We start from the raw sequence: 22,515 nt of genomic DNA, 5'->3' as shown, positions 1-22,515 counted from the left end.
CGACTCGCCATACTTTAGCCCCGCCTTTATGGCTGTCCGCCAGCTCTGGCGATCACTGGCAACTGACTCCCACGAATTGTGATCGATGTCACAGGACTTCATGTTGCGTCTGCAGATGTCTTTAAAGTGGAGACATGGATGGCCGGTGGGTCTGATGCCAGTGGCGAGCTCGCTGTACAATGTGTCTTTGAGGATCCTGCCATCTTCCATGCGGCTCACATGGCCAAGCCATCTCAAGCGCAGCTGACTCAGTAGTGTGTATAAACTGGGGATGTTGGCCGCCTCGAGGACTTGTGTTGGAGATACGGTCCTGCCACCTGATGCCAGGGATTCTCCGGAGGCAGCGAAGATGGAATGAGTTGAGACGTCGCTCTTGGCTGACATACGTTGTCCAGGCCTCGCTGCTGTAGAGCAAGATACTGAGGACACCGGCTTGATGCACTCGGACGTTTGTGTTAAGTGTCAGTGCGCCATTTTTCCACACTCTCTTGGCCAGTCTGGACGTAACGGTGGAAGCCTTTCCCATGTGCTTGTTGATTTCTGCATCTAGAGACAGGTTACTGGTGATAGTTGAGCCTAGGTAGGTGAACTCTTGAACCACTTCCGATATTGATGGAGCATTTGTAACGTCCTGTCCAATGATCATTTTCTTGAGACAATGATACTATGGCTTGACTATAGCATACAACTCCTGAAATTGTTACTCTTTAGCGAGACAAGTAATTGCTCAGAAGCAGAGGATAAGTTGGAAGATGTGAAATCTAGAGCCCTGCAAAAAGAGTAATTATGAATATTCTGTTTTCCTGTTGCACCATCTTTTTACAGAGTAATACAAAGTAATACATCGCTGTAAAAGTTGTGCAGTTTATTTGTTAGCAAGCGTGTGGTGGAATAAATAATTTGTGCTAAAAAATGTTTATTTTTGTCACAGTATCTCAAAAATGATCATGTAACTCTTGAAAACAGAATAAGGATTGCTAATCATTATTTCCTGAAATGTCCCAAAAGGAAAAGAATCAAATGCTTTTGTTTTACATTTTTTGCAACATTTTTCAAAGGAACTTCTAATAAATTAGGTAGCCTTTGAGCTCTGTAATTCCTCATCCTGATTACATTGGCTGTAACTCATTTCTGACTATTGTATCACATGCTGCCCTACAGTCTGGAAATTGTTTCCTTTAAATGAGTCTTAAATTAATATTTAAATCCCTGACCACCCTATCCAAACCGAAATCTCAGTCCTAATTGTTTTTTTGTGTTTTGAGCAGTTTGTTTCGGTTAAGTACTTTTTTTTGTTATGCATGAAATGTGTTTTTTTTTAATTTCAGGGTCCTTGCTACAAAAATTAAATGACTCCCAGAAAGTGCTGAAGAAATCCATTCAGTGTCAAGAATATCTGAATCAGGTAGAGTGAAACAGTTAAAGATGATGTTTAGTTCTGGCCTCTTGGGCAACCCCAATTTTAATCCCTTCACCATTAGTATCTGTGCCTTCAGCTGCCAATGCACTAAACTCAGGAATTTCCTCCCTAAACCTCTATGCCTCTCTTTCCTCCTTTAAGACGCTCCTTAGAACCTCGCTCTTTGACCAAGCTTTTAGTCATCTGTCCTAATATCTCCTCGTGTGGCTGTGTTTTTTTTTATATAATGCTCCTGTGGAGTGCCTTAGGATATTTTACTACATTAAAGGTGCTATATAAATACAAGTAGTTGTAGTAGCGATGGAAGTGTTCAATGGCATTAACCTTTTTTTTTTTTAAAGAGACATAATGTTAGAGTAATATTTCTCCTCCCTCCTGTATCAGGCCTGCACACCCAGCTGCTCAAATGATACTTGGTCCTATCAGCAGGCTGATCTGTGGCAAATTTTGTGGAACAGCTTTCTTTTTGTTACTGCTGATTTAGAGATGCTCAGGATATGAGTTTTCAATGATCTCTAGTTACACAACCATATCTATCATTTCATGTGGAGAAGCTTCCCTAGGATGGTGAGATGGTGCAATTGTACTGATTTTTTTTTTAAGTATCTGGGGAATGATGCAGTGGAGTAGCTATGTATTATGCCACAACAGTGAGGAAATTGTAGGTTTGATTGCTATTGTGGTACTAATTAGTTGGACTTCAGTTCTGTGGCTCCTTCATTGCCTAATGTACTTGCCTCAGCAACCATTGATGCAAAACAGTGCTCGCAATACTTGACTAAATAGCATATCCAGGTGTTTTTTTGTTTGCATTAGTTAATTATAGTGGAACCTCTATCATTTACCATGATGAGGATAATTTGAGAGTTGCCAAATTTTCATCATGCGCATGTGGTATGATGAGCACGGGAATGAAGCCACGTACGATACAAATGACGTGCATTTTAATCTCTCGGGCTGTGAGACTGATTTATGTTAGGAGGAGATTGGTATTTGGATTGTACAATGAATCCTGGAAATTACAGCACATGAGGCCCATCATGATGTTTACACCACTTCAAAGGAAAGCAATCTATTCTGACCCCATTTCCCTGCTGTTTCCTACTTATCCTTTTGTGTTTTTAATCATTTTAAATGATGTTATAGTCTCTGTTTCAATATCCACTTGTGGTAATACATTCTATGCTCTAATAGACATGTGCGTGAAAGCATTTCTAACTTCCTCCTCCTAGTGATGATCCTTAATAGATGCCCTGCTAGTTTCATCAATCTGTTTACTCACAAAAGGGTCAAGACTTTCATGTGATGATTTGATACATGAAAATTCACATGTATAATTGGAATGTGTTTCACTATATTTGCACTTGTTATATTTACCACTCAACATTATTTAGATATTCTTTGCATTAGTCAATATTAAAATTGATCATTTTCTTAGTTACTAGATCTCTGATTTCTTGCCCCTTTCTCCAGCTTTGCCAAAAATCTTGCATCATCTGAAAATATATAAACTTCATTTGCAAATACTATCCTTTATGTCATAACATTAACAGCAAGGATTCTGTGGCCAAATTAAGGCAGTTACAATTGGTCATAACACCTTTAGCATCTTTTTTACTTCAAAGCTGCTTAATTCAAATAATTTTTCAGGATTAATTTATATTACTGCGATAGGTACATTTGTCTCCTTTTTTTGCTTTCACTTTGCTCTCATGAACTTAGTTTAGTTACAACGCGAGTTGGAATTTATGAAGTTCTTTCCTAAAGTCATGATAGTTATCATTTTGAACCTCCACCAACCTTTTTATGTCATAAAATACTTCCTTACATTTATTAGGCATGATCTGTTTTTAATTGATCTTTGATTCAATATACTTTCCTAAGTTTTTTTGAATTTCTTTCTTTGGTTATTTTCAAAACCCCACTGACTGCAAATATTAAAATAAATGGTGCTTTCTTTCTGTCTGTCATTTGCAGAGCATAGAACCTATTGCCACAGCATTCAAGCCTCAAGAATTACCTAGCCATATATCCACAAATCCAGTGGAGTGAAGATTTTATATATGTAATAAAAAATCTGTATACTTTATATTGTGTACCAATTCTGGCATGCTATTGCATGGATTTATTTTGTTCAGAGATTGGTGTTTCTTGCTTTAAAAGAAGTTCTTAAAATGCAAAAACTGGCCTTCTGGGAAAGCATAGTCAGGAAAATGAAGTGCATTAACAGAAATGCTATGCATTAAATAGATAATCGAATTGTAGATTGCTGATTTAATTTCTGACTTCTGGCACATACCCTGAGCTGAATGCCAGTCATTGCCTATAGGCTGCTATTGTAAAATGAATTTGTGCTCCCATTTCTTCAACATAATTGCAATGTACAGATTTAATTGTTTTCGGTGAGAAAAAGTAAACAGTTTTTTTTTTAAATATGAAAAGTTCCATCTATCTTCCCCCCCATTCTTGACTCCATTTTAACATTTGTATAATCTAGTATCTTCTGTCATTGTGGTAAACTGAGCCTAAATCTATTGATCTGAATATCGAGATTTAGAGGGAAAACACAGTGTACTTTTGACCTGGATTAATAATTGGTTTTGTGCCTATGTTAGTTACTTTGGAGATTGAAATATTGAACTGTAAATAGAATGCAGGTTATATCACAACCAATGAAAAATGTCTTCCTTTGTCTTTTTATGGCATGAAGTTGGAAAATAAAGATTATAATTATTGGCCAGCATTTTAGAATTCTTGATTTTTAAAAAGTGAGAGCTGCGAAGACATTTAAATGAATATCACTTTCTTTGGGGTTTAATTTACATTTTTACTAGTTAACTTGATTTAATATTTGAATCTCAAACTTCAATTGGCAGTAGAAGTTAACTAATCTTGATTTAGCTCCCTAGCTTTGTAAATTTGTCATTAATACATGCATTTTCAATTGTGGAAAAATTCAGAAACTAAGTCTGTGGAGAAGCTCACAGGAGAGGAGGCAATCATGACCGGATTTTTTCAAACTATTCTAGGCTAGTTGACAAGTTTCCACTTGTTGCGAGTCCAAAACTAGAAGACAAATACAAGGTGGCTCCTAATAAATCCAAAAAGAAATTCAGGAGAAACATCTTTACCCAGAGAGTGGTTGGAATGTGGAACTTGCTGCCACATGGGCTAGTTCAGACGAATGATATAGATGCCTTTTAAGGGGAAGCTGAATACATAAGGGAGAAAGAAATAAAAGGATGTGCTGATAGGGTTAGATCAAGTTGGAGGAGAAGAAACACATGTGGAGCATAGACCAATTGGGCTGAATAGCCTGTTTGTGCTGTACATTTCACCTAATGACAAATGTATCTATGTAATGGATGATGTGGGGAGTCAGTCATGGCTAGAAGCTGGGGGGAGGTGGGATGGTGGTAGGGGGCAGGTGAGTCAAATGTAGAACCTCGTTGCAGGCTGGTTGGGTGCTAACACAGTTAGGGAATGGTCATAACCCTGAAAATCAAAAAAAGTTCTTTTTGCAACCTCATGACTTGGACTTTAGAATACCTTTATAGATGTGATTCCGCTATTTCATCTGTTATACAGCTCATGTCTCTTCCCAGTTACTTTCGGTTCTTCCCTTAAAAATATAATGCTACATCTTTATAGGATTTTCTTTTCTTGTATTCATCTCATAAGCTATTTCTATGCATACTGAACTAATACTAAGCTTAAAGAAATAGATTAACAGCCAGTGAGACTGAATTGCTTTACAAATTAGGAATATACTGAAAATATGAAGATTGAACATGCTTAAGTAGGGTCCTTAAACATTTGTACAAAAGGAAAATACTGGAAATACTCAGCAGATCAGGCAGCATCTGTGGAGAGAAAAAGAGTTAACATTTCAGGCCAAAAGGCCTTCTATCAGCATCTCACAGTAATGTCCTTTGTTGTCAGCCTAGTTTATGTAATTAAGTCCTGAGTCAAGTTTGAAACTATAACCTTCTGACTTAGGCAAGAATTCTACCACTAAGCTTGGTTGAAACCTAATACTGATCCCCTTTTCTTCAGCCTAATTTCTGCCCTGGAGTTCTGATGAACATACCAATTCTGTTTCTTTCCCCACAGATGCTGCTAACCTGATGAGTGTTTCCAGGATTTTCTGGAGTCAGCTGTGGCTCAGTGGATAGCACTGTCACTCTGAGTCAGAAGGTTATGGGTTCAAGTCCCACTCCAGAGACTTGAGCACACTAGACTGACATGTAGTTCTGAGGGTGTGCCGCAACGTCTGAGGTGCTGTTTTCAGATGAGATATTACAGAGGACCTATCTGCCCGGAAGCAGTTCGTTCTGGAGATGTCAAGAAATTGTCTGGTAGGCTTTCCAGGAGACATATGGTATCAGGGGTTTCAGCCAGCACACTTGTAACGCAGGGTTTGTCAGCTTCTCAGGAGAGATGCAGCACCAGGGATTTTAGCGCTCCCACACTGGATCTTTACAGGGTTTCTTCCAAGAGGTAGAGAAAGAGGTGAGCTGGGTGGTTCCTTTTTCCTTGGCAGGCAAAACTAACTGTCTTCAAAACAGTTCACACCTAACTGACTTGAAAACCATATTCAAAATCCCAAAACAGAAAGTCAACCTCTTGACCTCCTTAAGCCTTGAAATGTGGCTTTTCTGTAATCATCTTCCCCAGGTCACCAAGGTTGTTTATTAAGCTTAAAGCACATGATTTCCGGCAAGGTTGTTTCTAAACGACATCTGTAACCTTTCAATGAACTGTCGACAACAAAGCAAAGTCCAGCTTCTATGAAATCTTCAGCCTTCCAATGAATCCATCTCCACAATTTTTAAATGAGTCCTCAAAAAATACTTAACAAAAAATATAGACGCATCTTCATAACACAAATATTTATCCATCAGCCAACATGGCTAAAACAAATGATCTGGTCATTGTCATATTAGTGTTTGCGGGACTGTGTTGTGCATAAATTGGCTGCTGCGTTTCCTAAATTACAATAGTAACTATACTACACAAGGACTTCAATGGCTTTTAACCACTGGGATGTCCTGAGATCATGGAAGACACTATAGAAATGCATGTCTTTTTCTTTTCTGTTTCTATTCCATAAACATTGGTGTTGGTGTGCTGATGCGCACCCTCCAATGGAATATCTTGGAAGTACACTTTCAAACTCTTTGTAGACATCAAATCCACTTAATTGTAAACTGCTAAATGTCTGCAGAATCTGTTCATGTGCAGATTTTAAATAATTTCCCCATTCCCAATTTATGTAAATGACCTTGAAATATGTTTATATACCTAAAGTAGGGAAATGCTGTGAATTTATTGAAATTATCAGTTGGCTTGATGAGAACTCACCTGTGCCTCTTCAGATATTGCCATGGGATCTTTTACAATCCAGTTTATATATCAGCTGAGACATAGCACCTCTAACAGCAAAGCACTCGTTCAGTATGGCTTTGAATTACCAGCCCAAACTATGTGGATAAGTCCTGAAGTTGAGCTTGAACCTATAGCCTTCGGACTGAGGCAAGAATGTTACCATTGAGCTAGGCTGACACCGAATACAGATCCCTTCTATTTAATCTAATTTCTGCACCAGAATATTCACAATGTACTTTTCCTGGTTAAAGCTCTCAATACATGTACAAAGAGAGAAAAAAAAAATATTTTTCATGTTCCACAAGTGTTCAATTTCCAAGTCAACTGTGAAAAGACATGACCATGAATCTTGCAAATACATTGGGCTGAAGGCAAATAAATGAAGGAGAACTTCTATGAATGGATGAGGAAGGAGATTTCGAAAAGGAAGACTGAAAGGTGCATGAAGGGATGTAAGGCTGCAGATGGGTGGGACAAGACCACGGAGTGATTTAAGGAGAAGAATTTGGAGGAACTGTATCAATGTAGATCAGCAAGGACAGGAACAATAGATTAATGGACCTGAGTGGAGAACACGATACAAGAAACAGATTTAGACCAGTTTGATTTCATGGAGAGCGGATGATGGTGAGAAGGATATTTGAGATACTGTGGCTACAAGAGCAGGTCAGAGGCTAGGATACCTGCAGCGAGTGACTCCCCTCTTCACTCCCCAAAGTCTGTCCACCATCTACAAGGCACAAGTCTCCACTTGTGCAGCTCCAACAATACTCAAGAAGCTCAACACCATCCAGGACAAAGCAGCCCACTTGAATGGCACCCCATCGATGAACATTCATTCACTCCCTCCACCACCGATGCACAGTGGCAATAGTGGGTACCATCAACAAGATGCACTGCAGCAACTCACCAACGCTCCTTAGACAGCACCTTCCAAACCCGTGACCTCGACCATCTAGGACAAGGGCAACAGTTGCATGGGAACAGTACCACCTGCAAGTTCCCCTCCAAGCCACACACCATCCTGACTTGGAACTATATCGCCATTCCCTCACTGATGCTGGAACTTCCTTCTTAACAGCACTGTGGGTGTACCTACCCCACATGGACTGCAGTGGTTCAAGAAGGCATCTCACCACCACCTTCTCAAGGGGAATTAGGAATGGGAAATAAATGCTGTCCTAGCCAGCAATGTCCACATTCCATGAATGAATAAAAAAAAGATAGTGGAGCTGAAATTTTGTAGTGTTTCCAGCAGTCTCCCACCTTGACTCCAGCAGGAGGTCAGTGGACACTCAGTAGAATTTCAGCCCCATCAAGTCTATTGTTACGACCGACCGTTCCACAGATAAAGCCCCCCATCAAAATATACTATTCTGATTGTGGTGGGAGAAACGTAATGTTATTTCAATCCCTTCACTCCACAGATCACCTAACATATCATTTTAAACTTTCCAAATTAAAGAAAGTACAATGTGGCTGGATCTATCTATTAACCCCCAAATGAGGCAAACCAAACCAGGTGTCTTTAAATCAACAAATTAACTGTTTAATTACAAAAACTTAATTCTTAAACACTGTGAAGATATAAACAACATTTAAAATAGAAAAAATTAGAGTCCTTGCAAATTTGCAGTCCAATGTTGCTTGAAGTCCTCACAGCTGTCCGATGGGGACAAAAGGTTCTTCCACAATAGAACAGTCCGTAGTCTAACTTCAGCAGTACGTGATGCTTCCTTCAGCGATGAATTTCAACAATGAACAACTTGTGAACACTTTGGAATCAATCTGACTTTAGAGTTTTTGAGGGATAAAAGATTGTCACAGTCTAACTTCCCTTCCCTAACTCAGTTTAAATTACCAGAGATCTCTGTTTTTGGCTTGACTTTTTTAGAATTTTGGGAGATAATAATTAAACAGACAAATCCTATTCTTTCAGTTTAAATGGCTGAGAGCTCTTTTTTTCAGTTGCTAAACACCACAGCTGTCTGTGTCCCCCATTAGAACAAACTGTCTTCAACTAAAAAGCCAGTTCAAAATTGAATTGTAACAATTGTAGCATGATATTCAATCCCAGTGGCTGTATCTATGGTAACAAGAATGCACCCTTTGAATCACAGTCTCCGAATGGTTGTATCCAACGGCAACCGAAAATGCATTTTCTCTAACTCCTGAGGCTTGCTAGTTCTTAAAGCAGTACTGAGCATTTGCAAGCCTTAAAGGCAAACTGCATATTCCCCGGAGAAAAAAAAACTACAGGATCATGACACTATCTGTAACAATAGTGTTGTTATGACCAGGTGAGAAAGAGGTCTAGGGGTTCCCTCTCAGCCTTTGCTTGGTTTAACTAACAGAGTTTAATTTTAGTTTTAGCTCCACCCCCCCACCCCACCCCCAGTAAATCCTTGTTCACTGCTTTCCAATTGTAAGGCAAAGAAATCAACTTGACAGATTTTCTTATATTTAAACAAGAAAGATGGAAGTTTATTAATCTTAAACTCTAAATCGGTTAACGACTAAGAGTAAGCGACGCAACCACTCTAGCATACATACGCGATAAACACACATGCAGATAGAGACAGAAAAAGTAGAAAGAATAAAGGGGAAAAGTTTGAGGCAATAGTTGGGTGTATTTACAGTCCTTTGAGTTCAATGTAGAGTCTTTGGTTGCTGGTAAGTCGTCTTGTTCATTGGGGTCCAGTACACACTTTTAACTTGTTAGGAGGAGTCTTTTCTCTCTTGAGGTTTAAGCGACTTCAGTGGGTCCAGAGGCTTGTGAGAAAGCGAGAGAGCCAGCCAGGAGAGAGACTCTCTTGTTCCAGGGTCAGTTGCAATCTGCAGTACTGTCTTCAAACTGTCCCATGTGTAGTTCAAAAAGCCTGGGCCAACAGGTTAGTCCTGTGCCCAGCTGGTTTAATCACTCCTGCATTTGTGGATTCTCCAACTTAACAGATACTGGAATGCAAGCTTTCTTACACCTTCAATGTCAGGTGATCAAAATCCATTTAAGTTAATTGGACCAGGGAGTAGTTGCTTTGTCTCTCAAAGCACTGTCTCTTAGTATGCAAATGTACTCCAGCCAAATGTCTGGTGATCTCTTTAAACAAGTCATTTCTTCACTGCAGCAACCATTTAAAATTAATGTTCATATGACAAAATTAATATGCCTCTAGGCAGGTGGGGGTCTTCATGACAGTGTGGATAAGGGTTTCATTGATGGAAATGCTGCAATAGGGCCAGAAGCAGGCAAAGTTGCTAACACAGAATTAAATGGTTTTGGTGATGAATGTGGGGACTGCATGGAGTTAGGAAAAGAAGCAATTGCTGGAGATGACCTTTCTTTTGAGAAGGTGGGAATGAAAGTGCAGTACAGTAAAGAAGAGATGATAGAGAATGGCATGATCAACAGTGTCATATTCCACAAAAATTGGGAAGGGATAATGTACCATGGTGAGAATGGTGTATGCCAGTCTGTAAGATCTCATAGGATTGAAGCAATTTACGGTTCAGGAGGCCATTTGGCCCATCATGTCTGTGTAGGCCAAAAAAGAGCAATCCAGCCTAATCTCACTTTCCTGCCTTTGGTCTGTAGCCTTGTCAGTTATGGCACTTCAGGTGCATATCCAAGTACTTTTTAAATGCAATGACAGTTTCTGCCTCTACCACCCTTTCAGTTAGTGAGTTCCAGACTCCTACCTCTCACCTCTGGGTGAAAAAGTTTCTCCTCAACTCCCCGCTACTACTTCTACCAATTACTTTAAATCTCTGCCCCTTGGTTATTGATCTTCCTGCTAAAGGAAATGGTTCCTTCCTATCAACTCTATCTAGGCCCCTCATAATTTTATACACCTCAATTAAATCTCTCCTCATATTCCTCTGTTCTAAAGAAAACAAACCCAGCCTATCAAGTATTTCCTCAAAGCTAAAATTTTCCAGTCTTGGCAGCATCCTCATAAATCTCTGTATCCTCTCTAGTGCAATCACATTCTTCCTGTAATGCGGTGACTAGAACTGTACACAGTACTCTAGCTGTGGCCTAACTAATGATTTATACAGTTCCAGCATGACCTCCCTGCTCTAATATTCTATCAGCTGATAAAGGAAAGTATCCCCTATGCCTGCTTAACCATCTTTTCTAGCTGCCCGGCTATTGTCAGGGATCTGTGGACATATCGTCCAAGGTCCCTCTGTTTCTGTACACTTCTCAGTATCCAATCATTTATTGTGTATTCCCTTGCCTTGTTTGCCCTCCCCAAATGCATTATCTCACACTTCTCTGGATTAAACTGCATTTGCCACTTGTCTGCTCACCAGACCAGTTCATTGATATTTTCCTGCAGTCTACAGCTTTCTTCCTTGCTAACAACCTCACTGCCAATTTTGTATCATCTGCACACTTCTTTATCATACCCCTTACATTTAAGTCAAATATATATATACTACGAAAAGCAAGAGTCCTAGAACTGAGCCTTGCAGAACCCTGCTAGAAACAGCCTTCCAGTCACAAAAACACCAGTCAACCATTACCCTTTGCTTCTTGCCGCTGAGCCAATTTTGGATCCCACTTGCCACTTTCTCTTGGATCCCATGGGCTTTTACTTTTCTGACCAGTCTGCCACATTAGACCTTGTTAAAGAACAAAGAACAGCACAGGAACAGGCCATTCGGCCCTCCAAGCCTGCGCCGATCTTGATACCTGCCTAAACTAAAACCTTCTGCACTTCTGGGGTCCATATCCCTCTATTCCCATCCTAGTCATGTATTTGTCAAGATGCCGCTTAAACATCTCTATGGTACCTGCTTCCACCACCTCCGCCGCCAACAAGTTCCAGGCACTCACCACCCTCTGTGTAAAGAACTTGCCTCGCACATCCCCTCTAAACTTTGCCCCTCTCACCTTAAACCTATGCCCCCTAGTAACTGACTTCCACCCTGGGAAAAAGCTTCTGACTATCCACTCTGTCCATGCCGCTTATAACTTTGTAAACCTCTATCATGTCGTCCCTCCACCTCCGTCGTTCCAGTGAAAACAATCCGAGTTTATCCAACCTCTCCTCATAGCTAATGCCCTCCAGACCAGGCAACATCCTGGTAAACCTCTTCTATACCCTCTCCAAAGCCTCCACGTCCTTCTGGTAGTGTGGCGACCAGAATTGCACGCAATATTCTAAGTGTGGCCTAACTAAAGTTCTGTACAGCTGCAGCATGACTTGCCTATTTTTATACTCTATGCCCGACCGATGAAGGCAAGCATGCCGTATGCCTTCTTGACTACCTTATCCACCTGCGTTACCACTTTCAGTGACCTGTGGACCTGTACGCCCAGATCTCTCTGCCTGTCAATACTCCTAAGGGTTCTGCCATTTACTGTATACTTCCCACCTGCATTAGACCTTCCAAAATGCATTACCTCATATTTGTCCGAATTAAACTCCGTCTGCCATTTCTCCGCCCAAGTCTCCAACCGATCTATATCCTGCTGTGTCCTCTGACAATCCTCATCACTGTCCGTAACTCCACCAACCTTTGTGTTGTCTGCCACCTTACTAATCAGACCAGCTACATTTTCCTCCAAATCATTTATATATTCTACAAACAGCAAAGGTCCCAGCACTGATCCCTGCGGAATACCACTAGTCACATCCCTCCATTCAGAAAAGCACCCTTCCACTGCTACCCTCTGTCTTCTATGACCGAGCCAGTTCTGTATCCATCTTGCCAGCACCCCTCTGATCCCATGTGACTTCACCTTTTGTATCAGTCTGCCATGAGGGACATTGTCAAAGGCTTTACTGAAGTCCAGATAGATACCATCTACTGCCCTTCCTTCATCAATCATCTTTGTCACTTCCTCAAAAAACTCAATCAAATTAGTGAGACACGACCTCCCCTTCACAAAACCATGCTGCCTCTCGCTAATAAGTCCATTTGTTTCCAAATGGGAGTAAATCCTGTCCTGAAGAATCCTCTCTAATAATTTCCCTACCACTGACGTAAGGCTCACCGACCTATAATTTCCTGGATTATCCCTGCTACCCTTCTTAAACAAAGGAGCAACAGTGGCTATTCTCCAGTCCTCTGGGACCTCACCTGTAGCCAATGAGGATGCAAAGATTTCTGTCAAGGCCCCAGCAATTTCTTCCCTTGCCTCCCTCAGTATTCTGGGGTAGATCCCATCAGGCCCTGGGGACTTATCTACCTTAATGCTTTGCAAGACACCCAACACCACCTCCTTTTTGATAATGATGACACTCCCTTCCCTAGGCTCATCATCTACCAAGTCCTTCTCCTTGGTGAATACTTGGTGAATACTGATGCAAAGTACTCATTTAGTACCTCGCCCATTTCATTTAGTACCTCGCCCATTAAACTACATCAAATGTGCTACCCTCATCGACCCTCTTTGTTAACGCCTCAAAAAGTTCAATCAAGTAGTCAGACAAGACCTTCTCTTAACAAGTTCATGCTGAATATCCTTGATTAATCCATGCCTTTCTAAATGACAATAATATCCCTCATAATTTTTTCAATAAGTTGCCCACCACCAAGGTTAGGCTGATTGACTTGTAATTACTTGGTATATCCTTTGCTCCTTTTTTGAACAGCGATACAGCATTAGTAGTCCTCCTGCACCCCACCTGTAGCCAGAGAGGATTGGAAAATGATGGTCAGAGCCTCCACTATTTCCCCCTTGCTTCTCTTAACAGCCTGGGATACATTTCATCCCGACCTGGTGATTTATCTACGTTCAAAGATGCTAAACCCTTTAGTATTTCCTCTCACTATATTTATTCCACCCAATATTTTACACTCCTCCTCCTTAACTACAATGCCTGTATTGTCCCCCTCTTTTGTGACGACAAACACAAAGTATTCATTAAGAACCATGCCCATGTCTTATGCCTCCACGCACAGGTCACCTTTTTGATCTCTATTTGGCCCTACTCTTTCCTTAGTTATCCTCTTGCTCTTTATGTATTTAGGAAACATCTTTGGGGTTTTCTTGATTTTATGTGCCAATATTTTTTTCATGTCCTTTCTGCTTTCCTAATTTACTTTTAATTTCATTCCTACGCTTTTTATACTCATGTAGGGTTTCTGCAGTATTGAGTGCTTGGTATCTGAAATAAGCTTCCTTTTTTGCCTTATCCTACTCTGTGTACTCCTAGATTTTATTTTCTTTGTGGGTATATATTTGTTCTGAACCCTCTTTAGATCTTCCTTGAGTGCCTCCCACTGCTCTGACGCTGATTTACATTCATCATGACAATAGGAATTTATTACTTACTGTGGTTAGGTGACAGGATAAGGTAGCCACAACAAAAAAAAAAGCATGCACAGGAGGGGAACTAACTCCATGTGAGGAAGATAGCCCTGTACATCCTTGGAAGGGAGGCCATAGTATACTGGAGATGAGAAAATAAGCTGTCTACAGTCAACTCGGGGTTCATGATAACGTTCTGCTGCTGGCTCATCCTTTTCTCATGTAATTATTGTAGCATACTTTTATACTCTTTACTATGTCATCCTTTCTACCAAAGGCTCCTCTGAAGGGCATCGTTATAACCTGCATTCCTCTATGCATGCCACAGGAAGCAAAGAAAGGCCTCTGTGCATTCAAGCATCCCAGCACTTCATAGCATACATTGTAATGATGAGTCACACCAGCTCAGATATATCCCACCTTAGGAATTAAGACAGCAAGCCACAGTGGAGTGCAGTGGGTGATCCAGCAGAAGTGAGCAAGAGCGTGTGATGGTAGAAGAAAGGAGAAATCTGCCATTTGACATACCAGCTTTTGTCCTGTATTGACTGATGAGCCTCAGGATTTTGAACTCACAAGACCTGCTTTTAAGAGAAGGATGCTTAATGAGCATCAAGCACTACTGGATACTTTCCATTTTGGCAGGAAAAATAAAAAAGAAGCATATTATCTGAATGGTGAGAGATTGCAGAGCTCTAAGATGCAGAGGGATTTGGGTGTCCTAGTTCATGAATCGCAAAAGGTTATTATGCAGGTACAGGAAGTAATTAGGAAAGCTAATAGAATGTTATTGTTTATTGCAAGGGGAATTGAATACAAAAGTAGGGAGGTTATGCTTCAGTTATCCAGGGCATTGGTGAGACCACATCTGGAGTACTGTGTACAGTACTGGTCTCCTTATTTAAGGAAGTATGTAAATGCGTTGGAAGCAGTTCAGAGAAGGTTTACAAGCTGGAATAAGAGGGTTGTCTTTTAAGGAAAGATTGGACAGGGTAGGCTTGTAGATGCTGGAGATTAGAAGAGTAACAGGCGACTTGATTGAAACATATAAGATCCTGAGGGATCTTGACAGGGTGGATGTGGAAAGGATTTTTCCTTTTGTGGGAGAATCTAGAACTAGGGGTCATTGTTTAAAAATAAAGGATTGCCCATTTAAAACGGAGATGAGGTGAAATTCTTTGGAACACTTCTTCAAAAGGCAGTGGAAGCAGAGTCTTTGAATATTTTTAAGGTAGAGGTAGATAGTTTCTTGATAAGCAAGGGGGTGAAAGGTTATCGGGGGTAGGTGGGAATGTGGAGTTAAGCTTATAATCAAATCAGCCATGATCTTGTTGAATGGCGGAGCAGGCTCGAGGGGCCGAGTGGCCTACTCCTGCTTCTAATTCGTATGTTTGAATGCCAAGCAGTTTGTTGCAGATGATGGTTTGGGTGGATATGTCTACTAGCCAGATGAGCGCAGCATTTCTGGATGAATTTGTAATACTGCAGTCCATCATGGAGCGTGTGACAACTCCAAGAATATCTGCAGTGGAACCCTCATACCAGAGACTTGCGGTACTTCTCAAGATTTTAAGACTTGCTATAGAGGTCTAAGGTTCCAGAGTGGGAATGGGGTATCTCTTCTCACTTCAAAAGGCTTGGGGGGCAGTTAGAAAGGACCGTGAGCCAAGGCTTCACTGATCTCGGTAGTGCAGTAGATGTGCTGTCATACCATTTACTGACCTGTTCAGCTCAGGCCAGAATAAGCATGGATAATGATTCTATCTCTTAGGATTCCAACACGTCCAGACGGCAGCCACTCTATTTCAGGACTTAACCTGACAGGACAATAATTAACCACATTTGAGTTGTCCTGGCCTTTGTGGATAGGACATATGTGGGAAATTTTCCACATTATCGGCTAGATGCCAGTATCATAGCTGGACTGGAATAACTGGTAGAGGACTGGTGAGTTCTGGTGTGCAGGTCTACAAGACTTCGGTAAGAATGTTATCCAGGCTTGTAGACTCTGCTGCCTCTGGCAGCCTTGTCAGAATCATGTTCTAATGAAAGTTGAAAGGAAGGGCTCAGCCTTTGTAGGGTCGTTCTCATTCTTCAAATAAAGTTATCTTTCACATACAAAAACTGAGTATGTATTCCTGATTCTATTTTGAAAATAAAAATAAATATTTTAATTCCTGAAATATGCTTTTTGCATTTTTTTATTGAAAAGAAATTGAAGTGTTAACCAAGGATGCAAGTGTGTATATATATATATATATATATATATATATATATATATATATATATATATAGTATAAGTATATATCCCCAAGCATTACCACAAAGGCACATAATGGGGCCACAAAACATATGAATCATATCAGTACTACTGTCTGAGGTGTCTATGAGTTCCTACTACCCAAGAGATTATTGATGATAATCTGCTTTAATGTCCTGTGCTACCTCTTTCCCAGAAGGAGAGGGCCACATTGATCCCAGGAGGCTAATATGCTTACACAGCACAGCCATCTCATCTGTTCCTTTCACTGGAGATACAATTAGAAAAGCACAAGGTTGGTGTTTGAAGCACATTAATCATGCATTGTCACCAAAAGAAGCTCTGTGGAAGCACACAGTAAGCGGTCACACATGACATGGTTTGACATTAAAAAGCTGGTTGCACTGAAGATGTACAGTGTTCTTGTCAAGACTTGCAAGCATGTTTTATTAGGTGGCAAGAATATGATATTTAATTGTCTACAAGATTAAAGTCACTAAGTGAGGAATTTTATGCTCTTCCCCCATGGTGGGTTTGAAGGCGGGGAGTGCATGTTAATTGGGTGGGATGGTGGTGGGGCAGACTCCACCACCTTCCTGCCTCTGCCGAAATTAAGTCCAGGGTAGGAAGGCCTGTGAACGGCTTTCCTGCCCTGCCACCAACTGATGCCTTTTTTTATTTCCAAAATATACTTTATTCATAAAAATCTGTAAAAAATACAAAACAGTTCTAAACGGCACCAAGTCAAAAAATACAAACAGTGCAAAGGAGGTCAGTTTCCTTCAATACAGGAGTGAGTTGTCTCACAACCCTTCCATTTCATTTTTATTTAGCGATACAGCACTGAAACAGGCCCTACGGCCCACCGAGTCTGTGCCGACCATCAACCACCCTACATTAATCCCATATTCCTACCACATCCCCACCTTCACCTACCACCTACCTATACTAGGGGCAATTTATAATAGCCAATTTACCTATCAACCTGCAAGTCTTTGGCTGTGGGAAGAAACCGGAGCACCCGGCGAAAACCCACGCGGTCACAGGGAGAACTTGCAAGCTCCACACAGGCAGTACCCAGAATTGAACCCGGGTCGCTGGAGCTGTGAGGCTGCGGTGCTAACCACTGTGCCGCCCTATACATTTTACAGCACGCGAAAATTTTCCCGATACAGCCCGCACAGTCCAACTGGATGGAGCGTTCCGCGGCAATGTGACCGGGCCCATCCTTCGCAACACCGGGGACAGATAGAACCTCAGCACGTAGTGACACTTGGAGTTTGCGTACTGGAGGTCTACACACAGCTTGATGCAGCCACACACGAAGGTAGTCATCAGGATGAGGGCGATGTTGGGTACATTTTTCCCGCCCTTATCCAGACGTTTGAATATCGTGTCCCTCCGGACCCGGTCCATTTTGGATCCCCAGATGAAGCGGAAAATGGCTTGGGTGACTGCCACAGCGCAGGAGTGGGGTATGGGCCAGATCTGCGCCACATACAGCAACAACGTAAGCGCCTCGGACCTGATGACCAGGTTTTTACCCATAATGGAGAGAGATCTTTGCTCCCACATGCTCAGCTTATGTTGTACCCTGGCAACTCGCTCCTCCCAGGTTTTGGTGCACGCCCCGGCCCTTCCGAACCAAATCCCCAGCACCTTCAGGTAGTCTGACCTGACGGTGAAGGGGACAAAGGATCGGTCAGCCCAGTTCCCAAAGAACATGGCCTCGCTCTTGCCGTGGTTAACTTTGGCTCCCGAGGCCAGTTCGAACTGATCACAGATGCTCATCAGTCTGCGCACAGACAGCGGGTCCGAGCAGAAGACAGCGACGTCATCCATGTACAGGGAGGTTTTAACCTGAGTGCCTCCACTGCTTGGGATTGTCACCCCTCTTATGCTCGCATCCTTCCTAATAGACTCAGCAAAGGGTTCAATATAGCAAACAACCAGGACAGGGGAGAGAGGACAGCCCTGTCTGACTCCAGATTGGATCAGGAAACCTTCTGATTCCCACCCATTGATTGAGACTGTGCTACTGATGTTTGTGTAGAGCAGTTTGATCCAATTGCAGATTCCCTCCCCAAACCCCATTCTGGAAAGCACGTCCATCATGTAGGTGTGCGATATCCTGTCAAAAAGCCTTCTCCTGGTCCAGACTGATGAGACAGGTGTCCACACTCCTGTCCCATACATAGGCGATCGTATCCCTGAGTAGCGCGAGACTATCAGATCTTCCTGCTGGGTACAGTACAGATCTGATCAGGGTGGATCACTAACTCCAGAGCAGACTTGACTCGACTGGCTATGACTTTGGACAGAATCTTGTAGTCAGCATGAAGCAGTGAAATGGGCCGCCAATTTCTGATTTCTGCCCTCTCCCCCTTCCGCTTGTAGATGAGGGCGATGATGCCTTTCCTCATGGATTCTGACATGCTGCCGGCCAGGAGCATATTCTCGTATACTTCCAGCAGGTCCGGGCCGACCCAGTCCCACAGGGCCGAATACAACTCAACCGGTAAGTCATCGCTTCCGGGAGTTTTACTCATCTCGAGGGACTTGACGGCCTTTGTCAGCTTGTCCAGAGTTAGCGGCTTGTCCAGTCTCTCCCTCCTGCTATCATCTAAGACCTCTGTGATAGATGACAGGAAGGACTGGGAGGCTCTGCTGTCTGTGGGCTTTGCGTCATACAGCCCAGCATAAGAGTATTTTCTGATCCTTAGTATGTCGGACTGCGAAGATGTTACCGAGCCATCCTCTTCCTTCAGGCTGCTGATAACAGAGCTCTCTCTGTGTACCTTTTGGAAGAAGTAATGCGAGCATGTCTCATCCTGCTCAATGCAGCGGATTCTGGACCGGAAGATGATCTTGGAGGCCTCCGTGGCAAAGAGCGAGGCCTGCTGGCTCTTCACCTCATGGAGGTCCTCCTTGACCTCGACCCCCATCGTCTGCAGCCGGAGCAGATTTTGCATACTTCTCTGGAGTCGGGACGTTTCTCCCTGTCTCTCTCTCGTCCTCTGAACACCTTTGAAGATAAAGAACCTCTTGATGTTCTCCTTGATCGCCTCCCACCAGTGAACTGGAGACTCCAAGAGGGGTTTCACGGTCCTCCAATCTTTGTAATCCCTTTTGAGTTCATCAACGTTCTCTGGGGTTAGCAGTGTAGCATTGAGCTTCCATATCCCCCTGCCAACCTGCTGGTCGTCCTGTAAGTGACAGCCAGTTAGAGGCAATGGTGGGAGAAGAACACCAGCCTGACGTCGTTGGATCTGACCATGACAGCATGGGACGCAAACAGGAAGTCAATCCTGGAACAGGCAGACCTGTCCGTTCTTGACCATGTGTATCTACGCTGCGTTCCGTCTGCAGGTTTGCTGAAGGCGTCGTGCAGTTTGGCATTTTTTACTGTTTCTATTAGGAATCTGGACGTAGCGTCCAGTTTGCTGTCGTCTCTGCCGGATTGTCCAGCTGCATCGATGATGCAGTTGAAGTCACCGCCTAGGATGACCAGCCGGGACGTCACCAGCAGCAGTGGGAGCTGCTGGAAGACGGTCAGCTGCGCGCTGCATTGAACAGGGGTGTACATGTTGATCAACCGGAGCGTAGCATTGTTGTACATGTCGTTCCTTCTCCCGGCCTTTCCTTGGACCTTGCCGCCTCAGCATAACTGAGGCAGCGTTTGGGGCAGGTTTTGTCGAGGTGGCCTGCCGCACCGCACAAGTTGCAACACTTACTCTGCTTACAGTCCTTGGTCTGATGGCTTTCCTTCTTGCAGTTCTTGCAGACAACCGTGCTGCAGTTAGCTGCCACGCGACCAGATTTGCCACAGGTACGACAAACTCTGGGCTGCCCAGCATAGACCAAGAAGCCTCGACTTCCCCCGATAGCGAAGCTGGAGGGAGGGTGGATGATGGCTCCATTGGCGTCGACCTTCAAGGTCACCTTGACCTGCCGCTTGCTGGTCCAAATCTCAAATGGGTCCTTGACATCAGTGCTGCTGCGGGCCACCTCGACATATCTGGTGAGAAAGGTGAGTACATCCACCACAGGAACATGGGGGTTGTAGAGGTGAATTGTTACCACCCGGACACGTTGTGACGGAAGCGTGAAGAGTTGCTGCACTGTGAGGAACGACAGCAGCGCCAGGTTCCCTTTTGCCGCCAACTGATGCCCTTAAGTGGGCAATTAATGCCCAATTAAAGGTGTCATCCCACTGCCGCAATTAACCCAGCAGCAGGTGGTCCTGTTACCTCAAGGAGAGCACGGCAAGAAAAACTGTGTGGGTTAGTTTAGTTTAGAGATACAGCACTGAAACAGGCCCTTCGGCCCACCGAGTCTGTGCCGACCATCAACCACCCATTTATACGAATCCTACACTTATCCCATATTCCTACCACATCCCCACCTGTCCCTATATTTCCCTACCACCTACCTCTACTAGTGGCAATTTATAATGGCCAATTTACCTACCAACCTGCAAGTCTTTTGGCTTGTGGGAGGAAACCGGAGCACCCGGAGAAAACCCACGCAGACACAGGGAGAACTTGCAAACTCCTCACAGGCAGTACCCAGAATTGAACCCGGGTCGCTGGAGCTGTGAGGCTGTAGTGCTAACCACTGCGCCACTGTGCCGGTTGGTTCCCGGCTCCGGGGGTTGGGGGAACTCCCTCACTAAAGGCACTCAGTGACTGAACGAGGGACCCAGGATTAGGAAGGAGGGAGGATCCCCTGAGAGCCACCTCACTGCCCTTGCTGCTGACACCCCATTACCCCTCCCCCACAACCCCCACCCTGCGAGACCCCTCCCGCCCTGACCTACCTGTGGTAGGTCCACTGGCACTGCTCAGTTAAAGAGCTGCCGACCTCAGATTGGCTGGCAGCTCTCAGAGAGTAGGACACCCATTGCCAGGGTCCTTGATCCCAAGGAAGGCCAGCCACTATCCAGTTAAGTGCCCAATTGGCACTTGAGTCAGTGGGCTTCCCACAGAAGGAGCAACGCAGGTTTGTTGCTGGCACTTTTGCTGGGGGTCGGCCCCCCCCCCCCCCCCCCCCCCGTCGCCTGGATAAAATCCCAGCCTAGGTGTCAGCATCGTTGTGGTGGGCATAGAAAGAGGTAGAACAGGATGTTAGTATCATCTATAATCCCTTGGGCTGCAGGAACTCAGACACGTGAGAGAATAGTACGCATCTATTTCTTAGGTTTTGTGGCCCCATTTATCCCTCTATATGGCTCTGCGGCAACAATTGGCCAATTTTGAGAACCCCTGAGGAAATTGCTGTTGCACTTTTTTCAGTGATTATAGAATAAGGTGCTAAATTGGATAGCACCCAAAATCGGGCATGGAATCACGATGCGCAATTAACCCAAGCTCTTTGTTTGAAATGCAGACAGCATGTAAACTTTGTGCTCCCTGTTCATTGTAACGATTTTTGTATACAGCCAGTGCTAACATGCTATTCATTGGCTGCACACATCAGCCGGGGACCCAAAATCGTAACTTCTGAACACCACATAAAGCTAGCCTGCACTACTTAAAGCTAGACTACACTGCTTGAAGTTAGCCTGCACCTCTTAAAGGGGAGGTGCACTCTGTCTGGAGCAGGTGCTGGGAGTCATACAGGAAGCAAATCTGTCCTGGAAAACATTAAGGAATGGCACAACATGGGAGAGAGCAGGCTCCAGTATTTTCAGGTGCTGCACTTAAGGCCTTGGTTGAGGTGGTGGAAGGGAGAAGAGATGTTCTGTATCCACAGGGGCAGGAGGTCAAAAGAACATACAGCCAAAAGGCAGTGGGAGAAGATAGCCATGGAGTTCCAATTCCAGGAGACAAGCCCTGAGGACCTGGATGCAGTGATGCTACAAGTTCGATGACCTTTCTTGGGTGGTCAAGATCAGTGAATGCATCTTCAAATGCCTTATCCTACCAACTCCACTACTGGCCTCAGCCACTGCTCAATTCACCACATCCCCATCACACACCACCAACACTGTCTCTCAATCACGACTCATACCTAACATTCATATACTTCACCTCAGCCTCACACACTTAGCACTGCTGCAAGCCTCTCAGCCACATCTCACAGCTTGTACATGGTCATGCTCACGGAGGGAACCGTGATGAAATATCAAATGAACAGGAGGAATTATGAAATAAAAGTAAACTGTTGAACTAAGCTACAAGA

General features: G+C 43.4%; 1 protein-coding gene across 5 annotated transcripts in view; it reads left to right on the top strand.

Moving 5' to 3' along the window:
• Window positions 1-22,515, top strand: part of hsd17b2 (hydroxysteroid (17-beta) dehydrogenase 2) — a 111,486-nt gene that overhangs the window by 3,221 nt on the left and 85,750 nt on the right. For 3 of the 5 annotated variants that reach the window (XM_068049177.1, XM_068049175.1, XM_068049174.1), the window contains exon 2: window positions 1,329-1,405. The gene's annotated coding sequence lies outside the window, so the exon portion shown is untranslated. Of the gene's footprint in view, window positions 1-1,328; window positions 1,406-3,397; window positions 4,159-5,163; window positions 5,779-18,729; window positions 18,851-22,515 lie in introns of those variants that run through there. The other 2 variants (XR_010976658.1, XM_068049176.1) reach the window with 2 other exon arrangements.

Source organism: Heterodontus francisci, chromosome 17 (assembly GCF_036365525.1).
Source record: "Heterodontus francisci isolate sHetFra1 chromosome 17, sHetFra1.hap1, whole genome shotgun sequence".
In the NCBI taxonomy this organism is placed as follows: domain Eukaryota; kingdom Metazoa; phylum Chordata; class Chondrichthyes; order Heterodontiformes; family Heterodontidae; genus Heterodontus; species Heterodontus francisci.
This window is presented reverse-complemented; position numbering and strand designations above follow the sequence as displayed.